Source organism: Humulus lupulus, chromosome 1 (genome assembly GCF_963169125.1).
Source record: "Humulus lupulus chromosome 1, drHumLupu1.1, whole genome shotgun sequence".
NCBI lineage: Eukaryota > Viridiplantae > Streptophyta > Magnoliopsida > Rosales > Cannabaceae > Humulus > Humulus lupulus.
In genome coordinates this window covers 274,134,446-274,156,898 of record NC_084793.1, presented here as the reverse complement: position 1 = coordinate 274,156,898, position 22,453 = coordinate 274,134,446, and the positions used below count along the sequence as shown (strand labels likewise).

The window sequence follows — 22,453 nt, the reverse complement described above, 5'->3', positions numbered from 1 at the left end:
ATCCTCATTCATTGTAATCCAGAAAAACCCTTGTCGCAAAATCTCTTTAGAGAGACTTTGCCCCCCAGCACGATCTCCGCAAAATCCTTCATGCCCTTCAACCAGTAAGTTCTTCGATTGGTCGAGTGTTTCGCATCTAAGTAGTGGCATGGAGTTCCCTCTTCTATATAATATCACATCCATTATGATATATCTAGCAGCTTGCCTCATCAACTTTTTTGCTTCATTGCGACTGTCTAGTAAGATGCCTTGTTTGGGGTAAGTGATGATGGGTGTCATCCAAGTGTTAGCTATTGTGATGGGCATTGCTTCCTGCTCAGTAATTCTCGATTTTTCCAAGTATTCAACTGGTACTATATTCGAAGTATCAGCATCTTTTTCACTGGCTAGTTTAGCCAAAGCGTCTGCATTGGAATTTTGCTCTCGTGGTACTAACTTGATAGTGTACTCGTCGAATTGTGTTAGCAAGTCCCTGGCTTTATTAAAGTAGGCCACCATGCGCAAAACTCTTGCTTGATATTCCCCCAAAATTTGGTAGACCACCAGCTGAGAATCACTATTTACTTCGATCGACCGGGAATGTACATCTCTGGCCAGTCGTAATCCTGCTAAAAGGGCCTCATATTCTGCCTCATTATTGGAGGCATTGAAAATAAACCTCAATGCGCAGTGGAATCGATGTTGCTCAGGGGTGATTAATATAAGTCCTGCCCCCGCATGATGTTCATTTGAGGATCCGTCCACATAAAGTTGCCAAGTAGGAAGAATTTTTCTCAGCCCAGCTACATTTTCTGTCTGGTCGAGAATATCAGGAATTCTGATGCATTCAGCAATGAAGTCTGCCAAAGCTTTCCCTTTAATGGATGATCAAGGTTGATACTTGATCTCAAATTGGCCTAATTCAATAGCCCATTTAAGTAGATGACCAGAGGTTTCTAGTTTTTGTAAGACTTGGCGTATGGGCTGGTCAGTAAGCACCTTAATGGGATGTGCTTGGAAGTGTGGTCATAATTTGCGAGATGCAAGCACTAAACAATATGCCAACTTCTCGATCATTGGGTACCTTGACTCTGCTCCTATCAACCGCTTGCTAACATAATACACTTGATGTTGTACCTTATCTTCTTCTCGTATTAGAGCAGCACTGACATCATGCTCTGTGACTGCTAAATACATGAAAAAGTCCTCTCCATCTACCGGTTTTGAGAGAACTAGAGGTTGAGCCAAATGTTACTTTATGGCTTGAAAAGCTTGCTCACACTCCTCCATCCATTCAAACTTTTTGCTTCCTTTAAGTAAGTTAAAAACCGGGACACATTTGTCCGTTGATTTAGAAATAAACCTACTTATAGCAGCAATCTGCCCAGTCAAACTCTGTACATCTTTAGTTCTGTCCGGAGACTTCATTTCCATGAGTGCCTTAATCTTCTCAAGATTGGCTTCTATTCCTTGCGAGTTTACAACAAACCCAATGAATTTTCCAGAACTTACTCCAAACGAACATTTTAAGTATTGTAAAGCATTCCCCAATATCTTTAAGTATTGTAAAGCATTCCCCTATATATTTTACATGCTTCCAAGCTTCTTTCGACTTGACCAGCATGTCTTCGACATATACCTCCATGTTTTTGCCGATTAAGTCACAGAACATGCCATTCACCAAACGCTGGTAGGTGGCACCCACATTCTTCAAGTCGGATGGCATAATCTTATAACAATATAAACCTATATCTATCCGGAAGCTAGTATGCTCCTCGTCGGGAGGGTGCATACTTATTTGATTATATCCTGAGTAAGCGTCCATGAAGGACAAAATTTCATGACCAGAAGTTGCATCAACCAACTGATCTATCCTGGGCAGAGGAAAATAGTCCTTGGGACATGATTTATTCAGATCGGTGAAATCTATATAGGTCCTCCACTTTCCATTTGGCTTGGGCACTAAAACTGGATTAGAAACCCAGGCAGGGTAGTAAGCTTCCCTTATGACCTGTTTTCTTTTAGGTGTTTAATTTCTTCTTTTACAGCCTTTGATCGATCCTTGTCAAGCAACCTTCTCTTTTGTTGCATTGTTGGGTAGTTTTCATCCACATTGAGCACGTGACTAATCACAGTTGGTGAGATAACCACAATATCCTTGAGAGACCAGGCAAAGATGTCTTGATTTCTTTGCAAGAATTCTACTAGCTATGCTCTCACTTCCACCTTTAAATTTTTTCCAATTTTGACCCCTCTAGTCAGGTCGTTTTCATCCATTGTGACCTCCTCTAACTCTTCCATAGGTCCCACTCCACTATCCAAATCCACAAATCGAGGATCAATCTCCATTCCCTCGCTTTGGGCAACACCCTATTTTGTGATATCATCACCAGATGGGGTTTGCTACTCAGTAATACCAGGAGTCCTTTCCTGATCAGTAACTTTATAAAATCCTTCCCGGTCGGTAGAATCTGCGAGACCTCCCTGGTTGGGCATTCCATAAATTTTTTCCTGGTTGGCCATTTTTGAGATGCCTGCCTGGTCGATCAGACTTTCATCACCTCCCTAGTTGGTAAAGTTTACAACGTTGCGCTGGTTGACGTTCATCTCGTCTAACACTTCTTTTTCTCCACACAGAATCATGTTATTCTCATTGACTCCCCTCCGTGCCTTAACCACTAAAGCATTGTAACATTCCCTAGCTTCTCTTTGGTTCCCTTGGACACACCCTATGCCAGCACTGGTCGGGAATTTCATAGTAAGGTGCCATATAGGCACCGCTGCGTGTAGAGTAATGAGCAGTGGTTGACCAATCACCACGTTGTATGTCGATGTGCAGTCTATTATTAGAAATTCTGTCATGACTATCTCGTGCCTCAGAGTGTCTCCTGTTGTGACCGCTAACTTGATTGTTTCGGTCGGTGATAAACCTTCTCCAATGAATCCATAAATAACTTGAGAGAAGGGCTTCAAATCATTGACAGATAACTTCATCTTTTCGAAAGATGACTTGTAGATAATATCCATCGAGCTTCCCGTATCAACCAGACACCTCTTCACCTTCATGTTTGCAATCTGGATGGTAATGATGAGCAGGTCATTGTAAGGATACCTGACGTGTCTAGCATCATCCTCTGTGAATGTGAGAAATTCACTTTCATAGCGAGGGCTTTTTAGAGGTCGCTCCTCGATAGTCATGACATCTGATGTTGCCGACAAGTCATGCCGATGTGTCCGAGCATATCTCTCTCTTGCTTTGTCACTATCTCCAGCCAGGTGTGGACCTCCACTTATGGTGTCTAAGGTAAAATCCACTAGCTCAGGTTGCAAAGGTGGAGATCGTTGTCATTTAGACCCAGGATTGTTGTTGCTTCCTCCTCCTTGGGGATTCTCTGCTTGGTTCTTTTTCAACTTGCCTGACCAGAGAAGAAATTCTATCTCATCTTTGAGATGATTGCATTCATTCGTATCGTGACCATAATCTCCATGGAAATGATAAAACTTATTCATGTCTCTTTTACTCATCTATTTCCTAATGGGTGGGAGTTTCTGGTAGGGAACCTCTTGATGACTAGCGAGATATATTTATGTCCGGCTGGCCGAAAGAGTGGTGTAATTAGTGAACCGAGGCTCATACTTGGTTGGCTTATCGCTTGGACCCACGTGTCTTTCCACCATTTTGACCGTTTCCACCATTCTTAGGAGGGTCAGCCGATTCGCCCGAATTTTTTATGCCCTTCTCTTCTTTCTCGATCGCGTCATCCAATTTCATATACTTGTCTGCTCGGTCAAGAAATTATTGAAGTGTTGAAATTGGATTTCTATGTATACTATCCCACAAAGGGCTTCGATAAGTGATTCCAGAGGATATGGCAACCATTCCCCTCGTCTCCGACAGCAATTGCTCTGTTTGCGCCTCTCTTGAACCTCTATATATAGTTCTTTAGAGACTCATCCTTTCCTTGTTTGATATCTGCCAAGTGGTAGGCATAAACTGGTGGGGTCCGAGCAGAACTGAATTTCCTACAATATTCCTTCCTGAATGTTTCCCAAGAGGTAATGGAATTCGACTTAAAATTCCAATACCATTCCTGGGCAGTATCAGACAATGTAGTTGGGAAAACTCTACACTGATAATCGTCACTTACCCCGAGCAGTTCCATCTAGTCCTCAAATTTCCCAACATGTTTGATGGGATCTACTTTTTCTGTATATATCGGTAGTACTGGTGCTTTATATTTTTCCAGCGGCTGGGCTACTCTAATCCGGGCATAAAATGGACTGCCACTCCTATGGTCTACCGCATCCATTCTGGAAGGTCGTTTTGATAAACCATGCACTGTAGCTGTTAGTGCGTTAAGCTAGGCTTGGATGGCTGGTGCAACTGACGAGGCTCCAAGGTTTTGACCTCCTGGTCGGGCATTTCCATCTGGAGCACTGTCGTCAAGTATTTCTATTTGACTGGCAGGGCAGTTTAGATCTTGCCCTTCGACCGGAATGGTCTTCCTCTTATTGTCGATAACATCCCTTAGATCCTTCCGGGAAGCATGTCCTCCTAACTGATCAAACACCGTGCTCTTAGATTTTTCAGAGGGCTTACCATGCGGGACCTGCTCTCTCCCATTACGCTGCTAGTCAGGATGTAGTGGTGGCTTCTTGGCACGGCCCGGGCAGTCCTTTCTTCCTTGTTGGTCGTTGCCCTCTTTCTCCTATGACGGGTTGGTGTGATGACTATCAGCCTCATCCCGACCATATCCGTCTCTAAACTATGAGGTTTTATTATCTCGAGGAGCCCTGGTCTGATTATGCCTAGGTGGAGTCTTCCTACTACCTGACCGGTGACTCCCTGATCTAGAAGTTTCTAACTGATGGCTCTTGGAAGGGGTTCTAGAATTCTCCCTTTGCGTCGAGGCAGTTCTGAAGCGGTCCTCATTATCCTCCCAACCAGGGGGATTACTCCTACTTCTGTCTGGCCCCCGAGAATCGGCTCTGCTAGTGGACTTCTGTCCAGCATTGTTATTTCTTGCTTCCTGGGTGGCTGCTCATGATGCGGCCTAAGCATTGGCCTGGGTGATGAGTCTGTTTTTAGCATAGTTTTAACATGTGTTTAGGATCAGTTTGAGTCATTTTTGGTGGAGTGTGTTGCGGTATTATGCTTGTTTTGGTATGTTTTCAGGAAATAGGAGAGGAAATCGTGAAGTTTGGCAAATGACTGAAAAATCAGTTGAAATTGAGCAATTTGTACTAAAAGTTGATAAGAAGGAAGCTGAAGACTCATTCGCGGAGATAGTTGGTAGATTTGCAGTTTGGAATCGAGATTTTGGAATTTTTTTAGGGGCCGCGGCGCTTGGATGGAGAGCTGCGGCGCAAGGGAGAAACAGAAAGTTGCCTAAATTCTGGAATTTTGAAGGGCCGCGGCGCCTGGGGGACGCGCCGCGGCGCCTGGGGGACGCGCCGCGGCGCTTGCTGAAGTCAGAGAGGGTGCGCTGAATAGAGGATACGCGCCGCGACGCCCGAATGCAAGGGCCGCGGCGCGTGTGGCTGCACGTGAATTTTCGAATTTGTTAGTTTTTTTTTAGGGTTTTGGTTTAAATACGTTTTTAGAGTTAATTTTAGGGATTATGCAGAATTGGAGGGAGATAAGTCTTTGAAGGCAGAAGAAAAACATTGAGGATCTAAAAGTTTGAATTCTTCTTCTCTTCTGTAATCTTTCTACTGATGTTTATGTTTATATTTAAATTGATTGATGTCATTATGTCTGCTTTGAACTAATCTTGTTATTAAGGTTTTAGTGGATTCTTCTTGAAACTATGATTTCTTAATGAAATTTTTCTGAATTTCTTTCTTCTGCTGTGGATTATTTATCGTACACTTAATGCTTGTGAATGTTTGATCGTCATTTACATGTCCATATGATTTTAACCTAAACTCTGAAAAGAAAAGGATAATTATGCTATAGATAAATAATCACAATTTCATATTAGACGAAAGTACTTTTATGAGTTGTGTAGTTTAGGGATTATGTGCTTAAAGCCTGCAATATATTGATTTACCAAAGAGATGTAGGGCATAGTATATTGTAGAGAATTATAGATCCTAATAAGACTATAATATATAATTATAATCTGTTACTACAACAGAATTAAGATATCTTGAGAATTGCGTAGAAATCATAAGTGGAAAGTTGATGCAACTAAAGCCCTAACTTTTGCATCTATTAAATTAAATCAATTCTTATTACTGCATTTATTTAAGTGTTAGTAGTTTCCTAATTTTTAGTAGTAAGTATTTTTATTGTAATCTGAAATTATTAAGCACATCAATTAGAATTAGGGATTAATTGTTGGTGATTAATATCAGTCTTCGTGGGATCGACACTTAACTTATCATATATTACTTGATTAGACCACGTATACTTGCGTGTTACATTTTTGCGATCACTGGGTCAACTGAGCATCCGCTTCTAGAGAAAGTGCTACCTTGCAATGTCACCGATCGGCCTCCTAATATCGTCGCCTAATCTCTTCGCTTCTGGCATCCATTTCCCATTTTTGCTGCTCAAATGCAGCATTTTGCCTGGCCATTTCCTCATCGAAAGACTCATGTCGAGCATTGAACTGCATCATCTCCTCCTGGAAAGCCGCCATGGCTTCTTGGAGTTGTTCGACCTCTGGTTTCATCTCCTCGAGAAAGACCCTGAGCTCAGTGTCAGGGTTCTCAGGTGCAGGACCTTCTGATCTAACAGGTTCTTTTGATGTATCGGACTTTCTGGTCGCCATATTGGTAGGATAGTGGTGTGTTCCTTCTATTCAGGCTCTCAATGAAAGCACCAAAAATGTTGACAATGATTTTGGCCAACGACGAATAGATGTCAAAACTATAGTAAGCCTTGAATAGAAAATAATGGCACAAATAATTTTATAGTGGTTCAGCCCCAATTTGTTGGTAATAGCCTAATCCACTTGGAGTTGTGATATATGTAGCCTACACTTAAGATCAGATGAACCTGAGCCAACTGAGTTTCTTAAGTGTAAGTGAACAAATACAGAGTTTCTCTCTCAAGAATACAAGTTTTCTCTAAAAAAAGTACCCCAAGAATGCCTGAGTCCCAAAAGCCTAGCCAGAAAATCTAGATCCTGTCCCATGATGCCATGAACCCCTTATTTATAAGCTCATGGATCATACATGAAAAATATCCTGTTTTGACGGGGTCCTTGGTTGTTTCAACCAACTTTAACTAAGAAAATAATAAACAAATTCAAATTACAACAATATAGCTATTACTTCGGGATATTTGAGAGATTCGCGCGGTAGTTGCGAGCGATTCGGGTTGAAGTTGTTACTGAGGTTCTGTAAAGAAGTCACTGGGCAGTTAACTCCCAATATTTTGACACATCTGATCATCTACACCCTCAATTTGGCATGACTTGTCGGATGAAACCCATCTGTGAGATGGCTGGTCGGCTGAAGTACGTGTCTGGTCGGGTGAGACCCTCTCTGAGATGACCGGTTGGCCAATTAGTGTTTCTGGTCAGGTGAGACTTCTCTTTGACCAGACGAAAGTATTCTTCGGTCGGGTAGATCATTTCACTACAACAATTTTTAGAATATATTACATTAAAAAATAACACATATTTAGAAGTGTTATTAATGGGTGATTAAAATAAAAACACGGAACTATTTTGGCGCCATATGAAAATACACCTCAGGCGCCAAATGAATTTTTTTTTGGGGTCTAATCTCTCTCAGCCAAATTTTAATCCCTAAATCTAAGTTACCCAAAAAAATTCTCTCAGCCTCCATCTCTCACTCTCGTCTCAACTCGTCTCTCTCTGCCTCACGAAGTCACGCCTTCCAGAGTTCTATCTCTGCCTCACGACTTCACGCCGACTATCACAAGCTTTCAGAGTTCTATCTCTACCTCACGCCGACTATCTCAGGTAATATTCTCTCCTGAGAGGCTTGGGACAATGGTGGATCTTGTGGCGACAGAGGTATCTCAGTTCCTTCATTTTTCTCGTCTTTCACTTGCTCACCCTCTCATCTTTGTCTCTATCTTCTGTAGGTGGTGACGGCGATGGGCTCTCGGTGAGGGAGCTTGGGATGTTGGCAAATGGATCTCGGTACCCTCCCTTCTGTTTTGTTACTGAAAGTTCATTTTTCCATATCTATTTTGTTTTTGTATTTCTCTCTTCCCTTCTCTATGTTGGTCTTTTTCCCATTTTTTTTCTTTCTTTTTAATAAAATGGCCAAATAAGTTAAATGTATTTCTGATTGTTTGTTTTGGATTTAGACAGAGTTAGAAGTTTTACAATAAGTTTTCTTTCATTTGTAAATCCGGTGTTCTTGATTTTCTTAGTTGTTCGAAGCTTTTTTTTCTAGTTTTGTTTCTTGTTAGTTAGGAATATATATTTTGATTTGTTTTTTGAAATTGATTTGATAATCTGATTTGGGAAATTTTGGGGAATTTTAGTTGGCACTTCAGATTTGATTGGCTTACAATATTCTTGTACAGTTAAAGAGTACACAAAATTTGAACTCAAGGGCTTAACTTTCTCTTGGTACTTTAGCTTTAATATGCAAAATTTGAAACCATAGACTTCAATTTGAGTCCAATATGGGCTCCTTTCTGACCACAGGGATCTCAGCCAGCATATTTTCGGTTCATTTTATAGTAGTTAGAATCTACCTCACACAAAAATATGTTGAATAACTTGCAGCATAGCTAGAGAGCTTGATTTGGAGGAATGGACTTCCAGGACTGAAACTGCTAATGTGCTGCATGAGCCAGTATGTCTCTTTTCATCTTATCTCATCTCATCTTGCAAGTCATTTATAATTTAAGTAGTTTCTTTTTCTCTAGAGTTAATTATGAGAAATTCATAAACATTGTGTGGTAATGAAAATTGTATTGTTCTGCTTTACAAACTCTGTTAGATCATTCCTTTTATTCTGTTAACTTTCAATTTTATACATATTTTTAAAATTTGGGCTCCTTAATTTATTTCTAAAATTTAAAATGTATTTGAATGAATTAGTTTAGTGATAGTGCTAGTGCTAGTTCTCTCAATATCCTATCTTTCCATATCAATTTTGAAATTCATGTCTAGATCATTTCACTGGTAGTCCTGTGCATATTTTTTAGATGCATTCATACTGATATTGATTGGCATTGTGGTTGTTAAGTTGTCAGTTGCAATTTGGTAAAAAAGAATAATGCAATTTGGTACTCGTTGGCTTGCTATAGTAGTATAAACCATGCACGAATATAATATTTATGTCCTTTAATATTAATAGTGCTTTAATATTGTTGTTGTTTAATTTGGTGATGTCATATTGCTAATATATGTATCTATCTCTGTATTTTTTCTCTCTTCTTGTAATTTAGTTAAAGCTTTTTTGGTTGGGTGCCTCCGAGAGAAAAGACAAGATACTTAGTGTATCTGATGGGTCAATCAAATGTTTAATGCCTTTTTGCCATTAACAAAAAAGAATCCACACATGAAGCTATTTGAGTCACTACTCTATAGAATCACTTTTCAATCTAAATGATTGAAGACAACATTTCTTTATTTCACTTTCCAATAAAAGCTTCAGAGAGTTTTATTGAGTTAACTCTAATCTAAGTATAAAATTAGTTTTATACTACTTTAAGGGTCCTTAGCTAAGTCCTACAATGTTGGCCACTATAACATTTTCAAAAAATTTCATACAAGCTAACCATGGACCTGACCACTGGACTTACTTTTCATTAGTTGAAATGATGGGAGAAAACTTATTTTAGTATCATGTAAAGAATTTCAACTTCAAATGTCTAGTCTTAGATGATTTTCTTACAATCTATCAGTTTTTCATTCTACTTAACTTCAAAATGATGATACAACTTTCATTTTGAACTCACAGGACAAGAAGTCATCAACAGGATGATGTCGAAAACTACAAGGCTAAAGTACCTGAAGAGAATGCAGACATACATGATATAAATTCTGATCTTGTGCTTGGAGACTTGAAAGATGCTAGCACTGATTTTGAATTTTCATTTCTGGCTAAAATAGCCATTGCACTGGGCATAGCTGCAATCATCACAATCGTCTCTATTAGGGTGGAGCGGCCTGCTATTGGTTCATCTCTTGGATTTCAGTTTCTTTCAGATAGTTCATCTCCTTCAGTAATGGCCATAGCACCTGTTGGCTTCACCTTTAAAGCTTTTGGTTACAGAATAGCTCTGCCAGAATATGCTCCAGGGTATGTATCCCCAAAGGAAAAATTGGGTTAAGTCTTATGCTTTTGAAATATGGGGTTAATCTCACTTTAATCTCATTGTAGGTGGATTTACTTTTGGCTGCTTATGGCTGCTGCTTGTGGTCTTTTCATTAGTGAAGAAGCTTTAAATATCTGGGTCTGTCTTCTGTTCTGGTACTTCTGTTTCACAAGCTCAAGAAATTTTCTTGCTCCTTTTAGTAAAATTTGTGTGTTTCATGGTTCCATTGTATGCCTGAATTCTTATTTATAGTAAATGATTTAGGTTGGGGTGCCATGGGTTCCATTTTGTTGTTGTTGTTGTTGTTGTTTTTATTTTATTTTTCTGTTGTTTAGTTGTTTAATGGTGGCTTCACCAAACCCTAGTTATGCTATCTATCAAAGCTAGAATAATTAATTCACAGTTTGATGTTGGGACAGCCTAACACTCTGTTTTTTAATTTTATTTTTAATCTTTATTGCAGGTATATATCATAGACTATGGTCTTGCAAAAAAGTATAGCGATCTTCAGACGCACAAGCACATTCCATACAGGTAACAGATATTTGAGAAATATTATGGTCTTAAGTAAAGTGGAAGGTGTTTATATCATGTGTAATGATTATCACTGTGCTGAGTTTTAACTTATAAATGTTAATATTAAATAAAAAGTTTTTAGATTGGTTTGGTCAAACATTAGGGTGATACTTATGTGTTTCTCATTATCAATTTTGTGTTCTTGGATCCAAATTTGCTTGAACCTTCAAATTTCTGATCATTATGTTAATTTATTGCTTCAGGGAAAACAAGAATCTCACAGGAACAACTTGTTATGCAAGTGTTAACACTCACCTTGGAGTTGGTGAGCCATTTATAATTCCTAATTAGAGAATATGTTATTTGTTTCTCCCTGTAATGCTTGAGACTTTTGGGCTTTATCTAATTGTGAATGTAATCTTAATGCAGAGCAAAGCAGAAGAGATGATTTGGAGTCTCTTAGTTATGTGCTTATGTATTTTTTGAGGGGAAGGTTGGATACTTATGTGATATGCTGAAATCCATTTTCCTTTGTTTCATTGCTCTGTTTCACCATATTATTTACTTATTTTCTTTACTAGTCTTCCTTGGCAGGGATTAAAAGCAGGTACAAAAAAACAGAAATACGACAAGAACAGTGAAAAGAAGATGCTTACTCCCATAAAGGTATGATCTTAAGCTCTTGCAAGTAGTGTAGGGTGAAGTTAGCATTTATAACTCTCATATGAGTATGGTATTATTAGCTCATTACAGATGGTTGGTGGTGAATTTTTCAGCTCACTTCCATTGATACCATGTACTGTTATTTTTTAAAGTAAAGGCATGGGAGATACTGATATGCCTACTACTTTGACAGGTTCTTTGTTTATTCTGTATACTCTCTCTTATTCATGTTTATTCTGTTTTCCCCCTTTTGTAGCAACCAAGTGGGAAACTGGTTCTAAATCCTGGGCCATCTGCAGAGAGAATAGAGAGACCTTCAGGTTTGTTCTTTTTATTCTTGGAAACATCCACCCTTGCTGCCCTAGTGGACATTGTTTACACATGTTTAGAAACTCTATTATGTGGTCAGGGAATTTTTGAGCCTTTTTCTCCTTATTTAATGTTGAAGTTAAACTAATTGCTCATTGTTTTATGTTGGAAGTTAAACTGTGCTGAGCCTTTTACATATTTTATTTATGCATATTCTATAATATGATTTGCCTCATGTTTAACTCCTTTTGAGTAAAAAAATTTAAGGCTTTTGTGATCCGTGTATATTTCACATTTGTCTCCGTAGAGATAATGTCTCCATATTTTCAACGCAAAAACCACAGCCGCCAACTCCAAGCCGTGTGTTGGATATCTTTTTTCATACTCTTTTAATTGTCTGGACGCGTATGCCACTACTTTTCCGGTTTGCATCAGTACACATCCCAAACCTATCTTGGATGCATCACAGTAGACTACAAACTTCTCATCGTTTTTGGGTACACACAACACTGGAGCAGTAATTAATCTATTCTTTAACTCCTGAAAACTTTGTTCGCATTTATCAGACCATACGAACTTCTGCTGTTTGCGAGTAAGGCTTGTTTGTGGCATTGCCAATTTGGAAAATCCTTCCACGAATCTCCTATAATAGCCTGCTAGACCAAGAAAACTTCTTACATCAGTGGCATTCTTTGGTTTTGGCCAATCCTTAACATCCTCAACCTTAACTATATCCACTGCTACTCTATTCTTGGTTACTATGTGGCCTAGAAATGCCACTTCCTCTACCCAAAACTCGCACTTCGTCAGCTTGGCATATAATTGTTGTTCTTTGAGCCTCTGAAGCGTCTTTCTCAAATGATCCTCGTGATCCTCCTCTGTCTTCGAATAGATCAAAATATCGTCAATAAAGACGATTACAACTTGTCCAAATACTCTTTGAACACCCTATGCATTAGATCCATGAATGCTGCAGGGGCGTTTGTTAGACCGAATGATAGTACTAAAAGCTCATAATGTCCATACCGAGTCCTAAAAGCGATTTTGGGTATATCATTTTCCTTTATCTTAAGCTGATGATAACCCGATCTCAAATCTATCTTAGAGAATATCGTTGCCCCTTGTAATTGGTCAAACAAATCTTCAATTCTAGGTAACGGATATTTGTTCTTTATCGTCACCTTGTTCAGTTCCCTATAGTCAATGCACATACGCATCGATCCATCATTCTTCTTGACGAATAGTACCGGAGCTCCCCATAGTGAATGACTTGGTCGAATGAATCCTTTGTCAAGCAGCTCTTGCAGTTGTTCCTTCAACTCCTTTAATTCTGAAGGCGACATCCTATATGGTGCTTTTGAAATAGGGGTTGTCTCTAGTGCTAACTTGATCACGAACTCGATCTCTCGATTTGGGGGAAAGCCTGGTAGATCTTCTAGGAACACCTCGGGGTACTCACACACCACTTTAATGTCCTCAGGCCGTTGTGGCGTGTTCTTAGTTGTGTCCAAATGAATAACATGCTATTTTATTTTCATGTATGAGTTTGATTCTTTTTGCAATCATAATAAGTAATAAATAAAATGAATAATGACTAAGTTCGGTGAGGGTGGATACAAATCAATGAACCCAGTTTCCTTATTGAGAGTTAGGGGGCCTTAGTAGTGGGAACGATTTTACTGATCCCAGCCCTCCCTCGATAGGGTTAACTTTGGAACAAAGATAAGTTTCAAGCCTGATAATTAAGTCATATAGGATGATTAGAAACACACTTAGAAAATAAAGATGACTTGTTTTTCTAAGTATAGAAACCCACTCTAAAATATAAGTAAAGACTTATATAATTTTCATAAGAAGTCATAATAAATAGGTCCGAGATATGTTTGTTTTAGAATAAGTTTTTCCTTAGAGCCTATTAGGTAAGTTCTAACATGTTCTCGACTGTTAGAACTTTTGGTGAAGATGTCGCTCCGAAGATTTGCACGCACCAACGGAAACGCCTCCAACGACATTCCAGCAACCAATGAAGTCCCTCCAGTTCGCCGAAGGGGAGTACGTACTACTGCTCGCCGCAACGCGCCGGCACCACCAGCTGACAACACTGCGGAGATTGCCAGAGTGCGACAGCAAGTCGAGGAACTTCTGCAGCAACAACACCAACAAGCTCAATCTCAGCCTCAGCCTCCGCCACAGCCGCAGCTTCAACCACAGCAAATGGCCCCAGCACCCCAACAAGTTGGTCCATATGGGGGATGGCCTATGACGAACTACGCTCCATATCCAGTACAGCACCTGGAGCCGGTGTATGAAAGGTTCCGCAAGCAGCACGCTCCAAACTTCGAAGGGACTACAGACCCCTTTGAGGCAGAAGAGTGGCTAAGGAATGTGGAGCTGATTCTGGCCCACATGAACCTCAGTAATGCAGACCGCATATCTTGCGTCTCATCTTTGCTCAAGAAAGATGCCAGGATATGGTGGGACTTGGTCCAGCAATCCCATGATGCTGCCACCATGACGTGGACCCGATTTGTGGAGTTGTTCCACAAAAAGTACTACAATTCGGCTGTACTTGCTACGAGGGTTGAGGAGTTCACCAACTTGAAGCAGGGTACTTTAACAGTGGCAGAATATGCTCGTCAGTTCGACCGCTTAGCAAAGTTCGCGGCAGAGATGGTTCCAACCAATTATCTGAGGGTGAACAAGTTTGTTAGAGGACTTCGCCCGAAGATCGAGATGGGGGTTAAACTAGCAAACCCGGGAAACACTACATATGCCGACGTTCTTGAGACGACAATCGAAGTAGAAAGGTTGCAGGCCAATGTAAGCAAAGAAGAAGCCAGCAAGCCGGAACCTAGACAGCAGAGCCAACCTCAGGCCAGTCGAAACAACAACAACCATAATGGCAACAATCAGTCCAGCAACAGTCAATCAGGCAACAACGGTAACGGCCAGAAAAGACGGCATCCTGACAACAAGCAATCTGACAGCAATAAAAGGGCACGAGCGAATAATGGGGGAAATAGGTCGGGCTACGTGGAATTCCCGCCATGTGCCAAATGTCAGAAGAAGCATCCTAGAGAATGTCGCGCCAACACCAAGGAGTGTTTCAACTATGGTCAAGAAGGGCATCGTAAAAGAGACTGTCCTCAGCAAAAGCCAGAAGGGAAGAAGGATGAAAAGATGGTTCCTGCCAGGGTTTTTGCTTTAACCCAAGGAGAGGCCGATGCTAGCAACAAGGTGGTCATAGGTCAGGTTTCTATCCTCAATAACTTATGTCATGTATTATTTGATTCGGGTGCCACTCATTCGTATATCTCGTTAGGAATGATAGAAAAACTAGACAAACCTAGTGAAAGATTTAGAACTAGGTTTGTAACCGAGTTGCCTTCGGGCAAAGTAGTTCTATCATCACGAATAGTACGAGGCGTACCGATCAAGATTGAGGACATAGAACTAGAAGGAGACCTGATAGAGCTAGTGATCAAGGACTTCGACGTAATACTAGGCATGGATTGGCTAGCACGGCATGGCGCAACGATCGACTGCAAACGCAAGAAGGTGATGTTCGAGACTCCTGACGGCCAGAGATGATGCTTCATGGGACAAGCTTCAGGATTACGCACCCCGTTAGTGTCATCTCTCAAAGCTCAGAGAATGATGGAGAAAGGATGCCAAGCGTTCTTAGCCAGCATCACGAATGTGGAGAAGGAGACATCACTTAAAGTTGGAGATGTTCAGGTTATACAAGAATTTCCAGAAGTTTTCCCCGATGACTTGCCAGAATTGCCGCCAAATCGAGAAATAGACTTCACGATAGAATTAGTACCAGGCACCGAGCCTATCTCTAAGGCAACATACCGGATGGCACCTACGGAACTCAAGGAGTTAAAGACGCAGCTACAAGAACTCCTAGAATTGGGTTTTATTAGGCCAAGCCATTCACCATGGGGAGCTCCGGTACTATTCGTGAAGAAGAAGGACGGGAGTATGCGGATATGCATAGACTATCGTGAGCTGAACAAAGTAACGATCAAGAACAAATACCCGCTACCTCGGATAGACGATTTGTTTGATCAACTCCGAGGTGCGACTGTTTTCTAAGATCGATTTACGGTCCGGGTATCATCAGCTCAAGGTAAATGGAGAAGATATTCCTAAGACAGCCTTTAGGACTCGTTATGGACATTACGAGTTCTTGGCTATGTCTTTTGGTCTTACTAACGCGCCAGCCGCATTTATGGACTTAATGAATAGGGTCTTCAAAGACTACTTGGATAAATTCGTCGTTGTGTTTATCGACGACATTTTAATTTACTCCAAGGAAGAAGTAGAGCACGAGGAACACTTAAGGTTGATTTTGACGCGATTGAAGAAGCATCAACTCTACGCCAAGTTCAAGAAATGCGAATTTTGGCTTTCACAAGTGGCGTTCCTCGGCCACATTATATCGAAAGACGAAGTTGCAGTAGATCCATCAAAGGTAGAGGCCGTGAAGGATTGGCCTAGACCAAAGAACGCATCAGAAGTAAGAAGCTTCTTAGGGCTAGCAGGTTATTATAGGAAGTTTGTAGAGGGCTTTTCTAAGATAGCCACTCCACTCACCAACCTGACCCGAAAGCAACAAAAGTTTAATTGGAATGATAAGTGTGAGGAAAGCTTCCAGTTGCTTAAAGATAAGCTTTGTTCAACACCAATACTTAGTGTACCGACACCCAACGATAAGTTCGTTGTCTACTGTGATGCATCAAAGCTAGGATTGGGATGCGTGCTGATGCAAAACGACAAGGTGATAGCCTATGCCTCACGTCAATTAAAGGAGTATGAGCAGCGCTATCCAACTCACGATATGGAGTTGGCAGCGGTGGTCTTTGCGTTAAAAATCTGGCGCCATTATCTTTACGGAGAACGGTGGGAGATTTATACGGACCACAAAAGTTTAAAATACTTCTTTACGCAGAAGGAGCTCAACATGAGGCAACGCAGGTGGTTAGAATTAGTCAAGGATTACGACTGTGAAATCCTATACCACCCAGGGAAGGCGAACGTAGTTGCCGATGCGCTTAGTAGGAAAAGCTATGGCAACTTAGCAGCCTTATCCGGAATAGAAAAGCCGCTTCAGCAGGAGCTTATCAGTGCCGGAATAGAAGTGGTTGTAGACAAGCTGGCTAACTTGTCTATCCAATCGAATCTGCTAGAGGACATACGGATTGGTCAGAGACATGATGAATCGCTAGCACCACATATGGAAGCAGTTAGAGAAGGCAAGAATACATATTTCTCAATATCTAGCCAAGGCTTATTGAGATATAAGGATCGGGTATGCGTGCCAAATGACCAAAGTATTAAGAAGACAATCCTAGAAGAAGCGCACAGTACCCCGTACTCAGTTCATCCAGGGTCTATCAAGATGACTCGTGACATCAAGGTAATCTATCGGTGGCCAGGGATGAAGAAGGACATAACAGAGTATGTATCTAAGTGTCTGGTATGCCAGCAAGTGAAAGCGGAGCATCAGCGCCCTGCAGGCTTATTACAACCACTTAGCGTGCCAGAATGGAAGTGGGACGACATAGCCATGGATTTCGTGACGGATCTGCCAAAGACAAATAAGCAGCATGATTCCGCTTGGATAGTAATAGATAGACTAACCAAGTCGGCTCATTTCCTGCCTGTTAAGACTTCATACACGGCAGACCGATATGCAGACATCTACATCTAAGAGATTGTACGATTGCATGGAATCCCCAAGACGATAGTGTCAGATAGAGGATCAGTGTTTACATCAAGATTTTGGAGAAGCTTACAACAAGCTATGGGCACTAAGTTAAGTCTTAGTACAGCTTTCCATCCTCAAACAGATGGGCAGTCCGAGCGTACGATTCAGATCTTAGAGGATATGCTACGAGCGTGTATACTTGATTTCGGAGGATTGTGGAACAAGTACTTACCGCTGATCGAGTTCTCGTACAACAACAGCTACCAGTCAACAATCGGGATGGCACCTTATGAGTTGCTATATGGAAGAAGGTGCCGATCACCGTTGCACTAGGACGAGGTAGGAGAAAAGCAGCTTCTAGGGCCCGAAGCTGTTAGACAAGCTCAAGAAGCAGTAGCGCTTATTAGACAGCGTATGCTTGCTGCTCAAAGCCGTCAGAAAAGCTATGCGGATACCAAGCGACGCGATGTGGAGTTTCAATTTGGAAATCAAGTCTTCCTGAAGATATCTCCTATGAAAGGTGTCAAGCGGTTCGGGAAGAAAGGCAAGCTTAGTCCCCGATTCATAGGTCGTTTTGAGATATTGGACAAAGTGGGACTAGCTGCGTATAGACTAGCCCTACCGCCTGCACTAGCCGATAGTCACAACGTCTTCCACATTTCGATGCTACGCAAATATGTGTCAGACCCATCTCACATCCTCAAGTACGATATGATAGCGCTCCAGAAAGACTTAAGTTACGAGGAACGACCGATTAGCATCCTAGATAGGGGGATGAAGCAGTTACAGTCCAAGAGCTTTCCTATAGTCAAAGTCCTATGGAGCAATAGTTCTGAACGCGAGGCAACGTGGGAGTTGGAGGAGGACATGCAAGGCCGGTATCCGGAATTATTTGGTAAGTAAATTTCGAGGACGAAATTCTTTTTAGTAGGGGAGAATTGTAGAGCCCAAGAACTTTACTTAGCTAATTATTTAGTAGTATTATAGTATGTATAGTATTATCTTTGTAACTGTGGATTTTTGGTTCAGACCGGGAATTATTTGGACACTCATAGTAGTACTTATAGACTTTCTAAGTTTAACCTATAGTTTAAGAATATTAATTTTAACCTAAGGTTTGATTATATTACTGATATTAAGAATAATATTTATAATACTATAAGGTTTAGATGAGGACCAATAGGATTTTAAGCACATGTTATGAATGGGTGATTAAAGATTAAGTATTTTGAGGATTAAATTTAATAAGGAGTAAAGTTTGAATGCAATAGGGTCAGTCAGCAGCTTTGAATACGTTGAGGGCTTAGTCAAGGCTATTTACTCCATTCAAACTTAGCTAAAAATGTGTAATTTCGTGCTTAATTAATCAGCATGTGCAAATATATCGCAGCTATAGGGGGCGATATATCGCAGCACGTAGATACGGAAAACACGAGATGATGCACGGTCGCCTCAGGCATACTGGCCCAGGCGATATATCGCCTATAGGGGGCGATATATCGCCTCCTTCAGCATAATTCAAATGTTTTTGAATTCTTTTTCCTTTCAGCCATTCAACTTCTTCATAAGTCCAGCATCTTTTGAACGAGTCTTCAGCCTCTGCTGAACGATTATTCAAATTATTTTCACCTAAAAAGTTATTATTTTTATTCAAGTAAAATTAAGATTCCTTCATTCCCAAACTCTATAAATAGGACCTAGTACCCAGCCATTATTCACCTTTTACTCTAAGTTCAGAAGCTGCAAGTGCTAGGAGAATGTGTATCGATGGTGAATGGAGGCAAGGAGTCGAGAGTTCGATTTCTCGAGGATGTAGTCTTGTTTTACTTTTTTTATGGTTTTACATGTATTTTCCGCACTTTCTATGTAACTCCTTTTTACTTTAAGTTATGTTTTGTTTTAAAGACAATGGGTACCCATATCCTACTTATTTTATGAAAGTAACTTTTGTTTCTACAAGTTTCTAATAAATTTATGGTATTTTCGCAAATGTAAGTCTTATTAAGGTTTGTATGTATAGTTTCATTAATGGTCCTAAAGTCTAGAGTAGTGGGTCATTACAGCTATACCAAGGGTTGCTTACTTATCTCATTATCTGCTTATTGAAGGCTTTTTTCATTATTTACAAGCTGTTTTTTTTCAACAAAATGTAGAGATATATTTTTCAATACCAATATCATTTGACTTGCCACAAAAGTCACAGCCTCTTTCTACACAAATAAAACTAATAAGTGAGGTTTTCCTATATGAATTCTTCTCTACAAAGTGGTTGTACATGTGAAACTAAAGTAACTTTTTTTTTTCATGTATATCACAATTAGATTATGAAATGTGACTATAGTATTGCCAAGTATTTTGCTAAGGCAGCAGAGTTTGTTTTTTTAAAAAGAGCCAAAAGATGAGATTTGTAACTTTATTTCAGCAACTGCTTAAGTCAAGCAAAGAAATAATGTTTGATACATGGGAATTCGAAGACTTGGGATGGTAGTGATCTCAAGTTTATGTGTATTTATATTCAAGAACCTTGAAAAGATATGTAAAACAGATATATCTTTTGTATTGAAATGAATGGTCTAGACTATATAGAGGAAATTTGCTAGATGGGGTCTAGTGAGGCATAGTCCTTGTGCAATCACACGATACAATTGCAATTAGATGTGTTAGGCATGTCCCATATCTACAGATCTGTTTGTTCAAATAGATTTGAATGATTAATCTTAAAGAAATTTTATTTGCTTAATTGGTTGACCATTAGATTTGTTCAACACAACTGTAGGCCATCTTTTTCATGATTTTTGTTGAAGTATCTAATTTGTTATATGGTTTGAGCAATTCTTATAAAAATAAGCATAAACATATCTGGAGACAAATCGAACATTACAAGAAGCACAACATCAGTATTTTTAGGTCATGTTTGGAATGTGAAATTGGATTGGATTAAAAAATATAAGGTAAAAAACATAAAAGAATGAATAAAATAATAATTTCTGAATGATAAATTAGAAGGAAACAAGTTGGGTATAAAGTTGTAATTTTGTTTTCTTATCATTGAAATATATGAAGACGGGGATTAGATAGATTGAAATGATCTCAAGATCTTACTTTGTGCATTTCATTTCTTGTTCTTTTCTATTATTGGGTATATATTAATGTATTCATTATTGATGAGATTTAAGTGTTGATCATATGTAATTATTCCATTCAACTGATACAATGTAAACCATGTCCAGCCACTGCTTAACTGGCCTTTTCTTTTTATTTGCTCATAAGCAGTTGCTTCAACTAAATTGGGGAAGATATTGAACTCCTATGCCATATTGGCCATGAAAATGTAAGGACTGTTAAGAATTAGAATAGCTCCTTAAGCTCTTAGCCATTTGAACTCCTTAAGCGATTTAGCCATTTGAACTCCTTAAGCGATTTTCACCTTCTTTACTAATTTTGACCTCATTACTGACTGTTCAGAAGAGAATTTGGGTTTACTTTTACACTAATGAACATGACTATTTCATATATGTTTCCTATCTTGCAAAGCTGCTTTGTTATGGTTTATACTGTACATATTTTTGTTTAATCTAACATTACTTACTTAAGTAGTGTTGGGTTTCATTGCTTTTTGCTTTTCATATATGTTTCATTGCAGAGTTAAATTGTTTGACAATAAGGACCCCCTTACTTGCCTTATATTGTATACCATTTTGATCTTAATTTTTCTGTGTTTAAGGATCTTATTATATTTTTATTTTACTAAGTGATTTACATATTTTTGTTCACTTTAATTTCTAGGTCTTTGTGCATTTGAAGTTTTGATGTTTATGAGTATCTTTCTGTAATGCGTTAAAGCTTTTTATTTTAATAATGTCTTATGTTATAGCTTAACTGATTTTTATAAGGCTTTCTGCATAGTTTTGAACACCTAATGTTCGAGTTTCCTTTATCCCTTTTTCATGTGTGATTTTTGAGGAGGAAAAACCTTATATTTATATAGATATTTTCAGGTAAAAATATATGTGTGTATCTGAATTTGTTCTCAGTTACATGTATTTTATGTTTGGTTAGTTTGATAATATTGGGCATATAATTCTTGCTTTGAGCTTTATATTAGATTAATCAAATTTAAGAATTAGCATATTGGGTTCAGAGTACTGAAGTTATGTATGTAACTAGAATTTATTTGATTTTGTTTTGTTTTTCCAAAATCTCCTTTCTCACTTTATTCATATTTTTCCTCTATCTTCCTATTTTTTTCTTCATCTTCGTTGAATCTCTAGTTTGGTTCTTCATATGTTCATTATATAGGTTTTCTAGCAACTTGATATACTTTGGTCATGTTTGTGACTGATAATGATTTCTTAATCTCTCTAATTTTCATCTGTTTGTCTTTTGCTTCAAGCCTGGGTTGCATTTTTCTACTAATTCTTGGGTTTGGTTTCCTTCTTTGGTGGAGGTACAGACACAACCAGCAAATTTTCTTTGACGTCAACGGTTAGTAAACCTAACTCATTTTTTAAACAATATCATTAAAAAAGAAACAGAAGAAGAAGAGATTAACAGTTGTAGGCTTTAAAAAATTTCAGAGCAACATCATGAGGAGGTTTGCCTTGGAAACCTGAGGAGATTTCAATTTAGAGAGCTTCAGATGGCAACAAACAACTTCAGCAGCAAGTACTTGGTTGGATGATAAATTGAAGGATGGAGCAAGTTTCATGCATGATTTACTTTTGTGTATCTTGTAATGTTTCTGTTTTTCATTTTTAAAATAAAAAATATTCAAGATTATAAAACTTTATTATGTTATGCTTTCAAATTTAAGTTAGAACTAAGATCTCATGAAGTAGACATATTCATGGTTTGAATTAGTTATTGTTTAATGTAATACGTGTGGTTTAACAATCTATTGAGAATTACATTTTATGATTAATTTTGATTTTTTTTTATCAAAATACAATAATAAAAATCTTTTAATTAAAAAAAAAACCTTATAAGTATACTTATCAAAATAAAATTTA

The 22,453-nt window shown here is 39.1% G+C and overlaps 1 long non-coding RNA gene across 1 annotated transcript; it reads left to right on the top strand.

Moving 5' to 3' along the window:
- Positions 1 to 11,205: 11,205 nt before the first annotated feature.
- LOC133834016 (uncharacterized) lies at positions 11,206 to 22,135 on the top strand. Its single transcript, XR_009893274.1, has 3 exons — positions 11,206 to 11,422; positions 11,676 to 11,739; positions 22,022 to 22,135. It is a non-coding gene; the product is annotated as an uncharacterized LOC133834016 (long non-coding RNA).
- Positions 22,136 to 22,453: the final 318 nt, after the last annotated feature.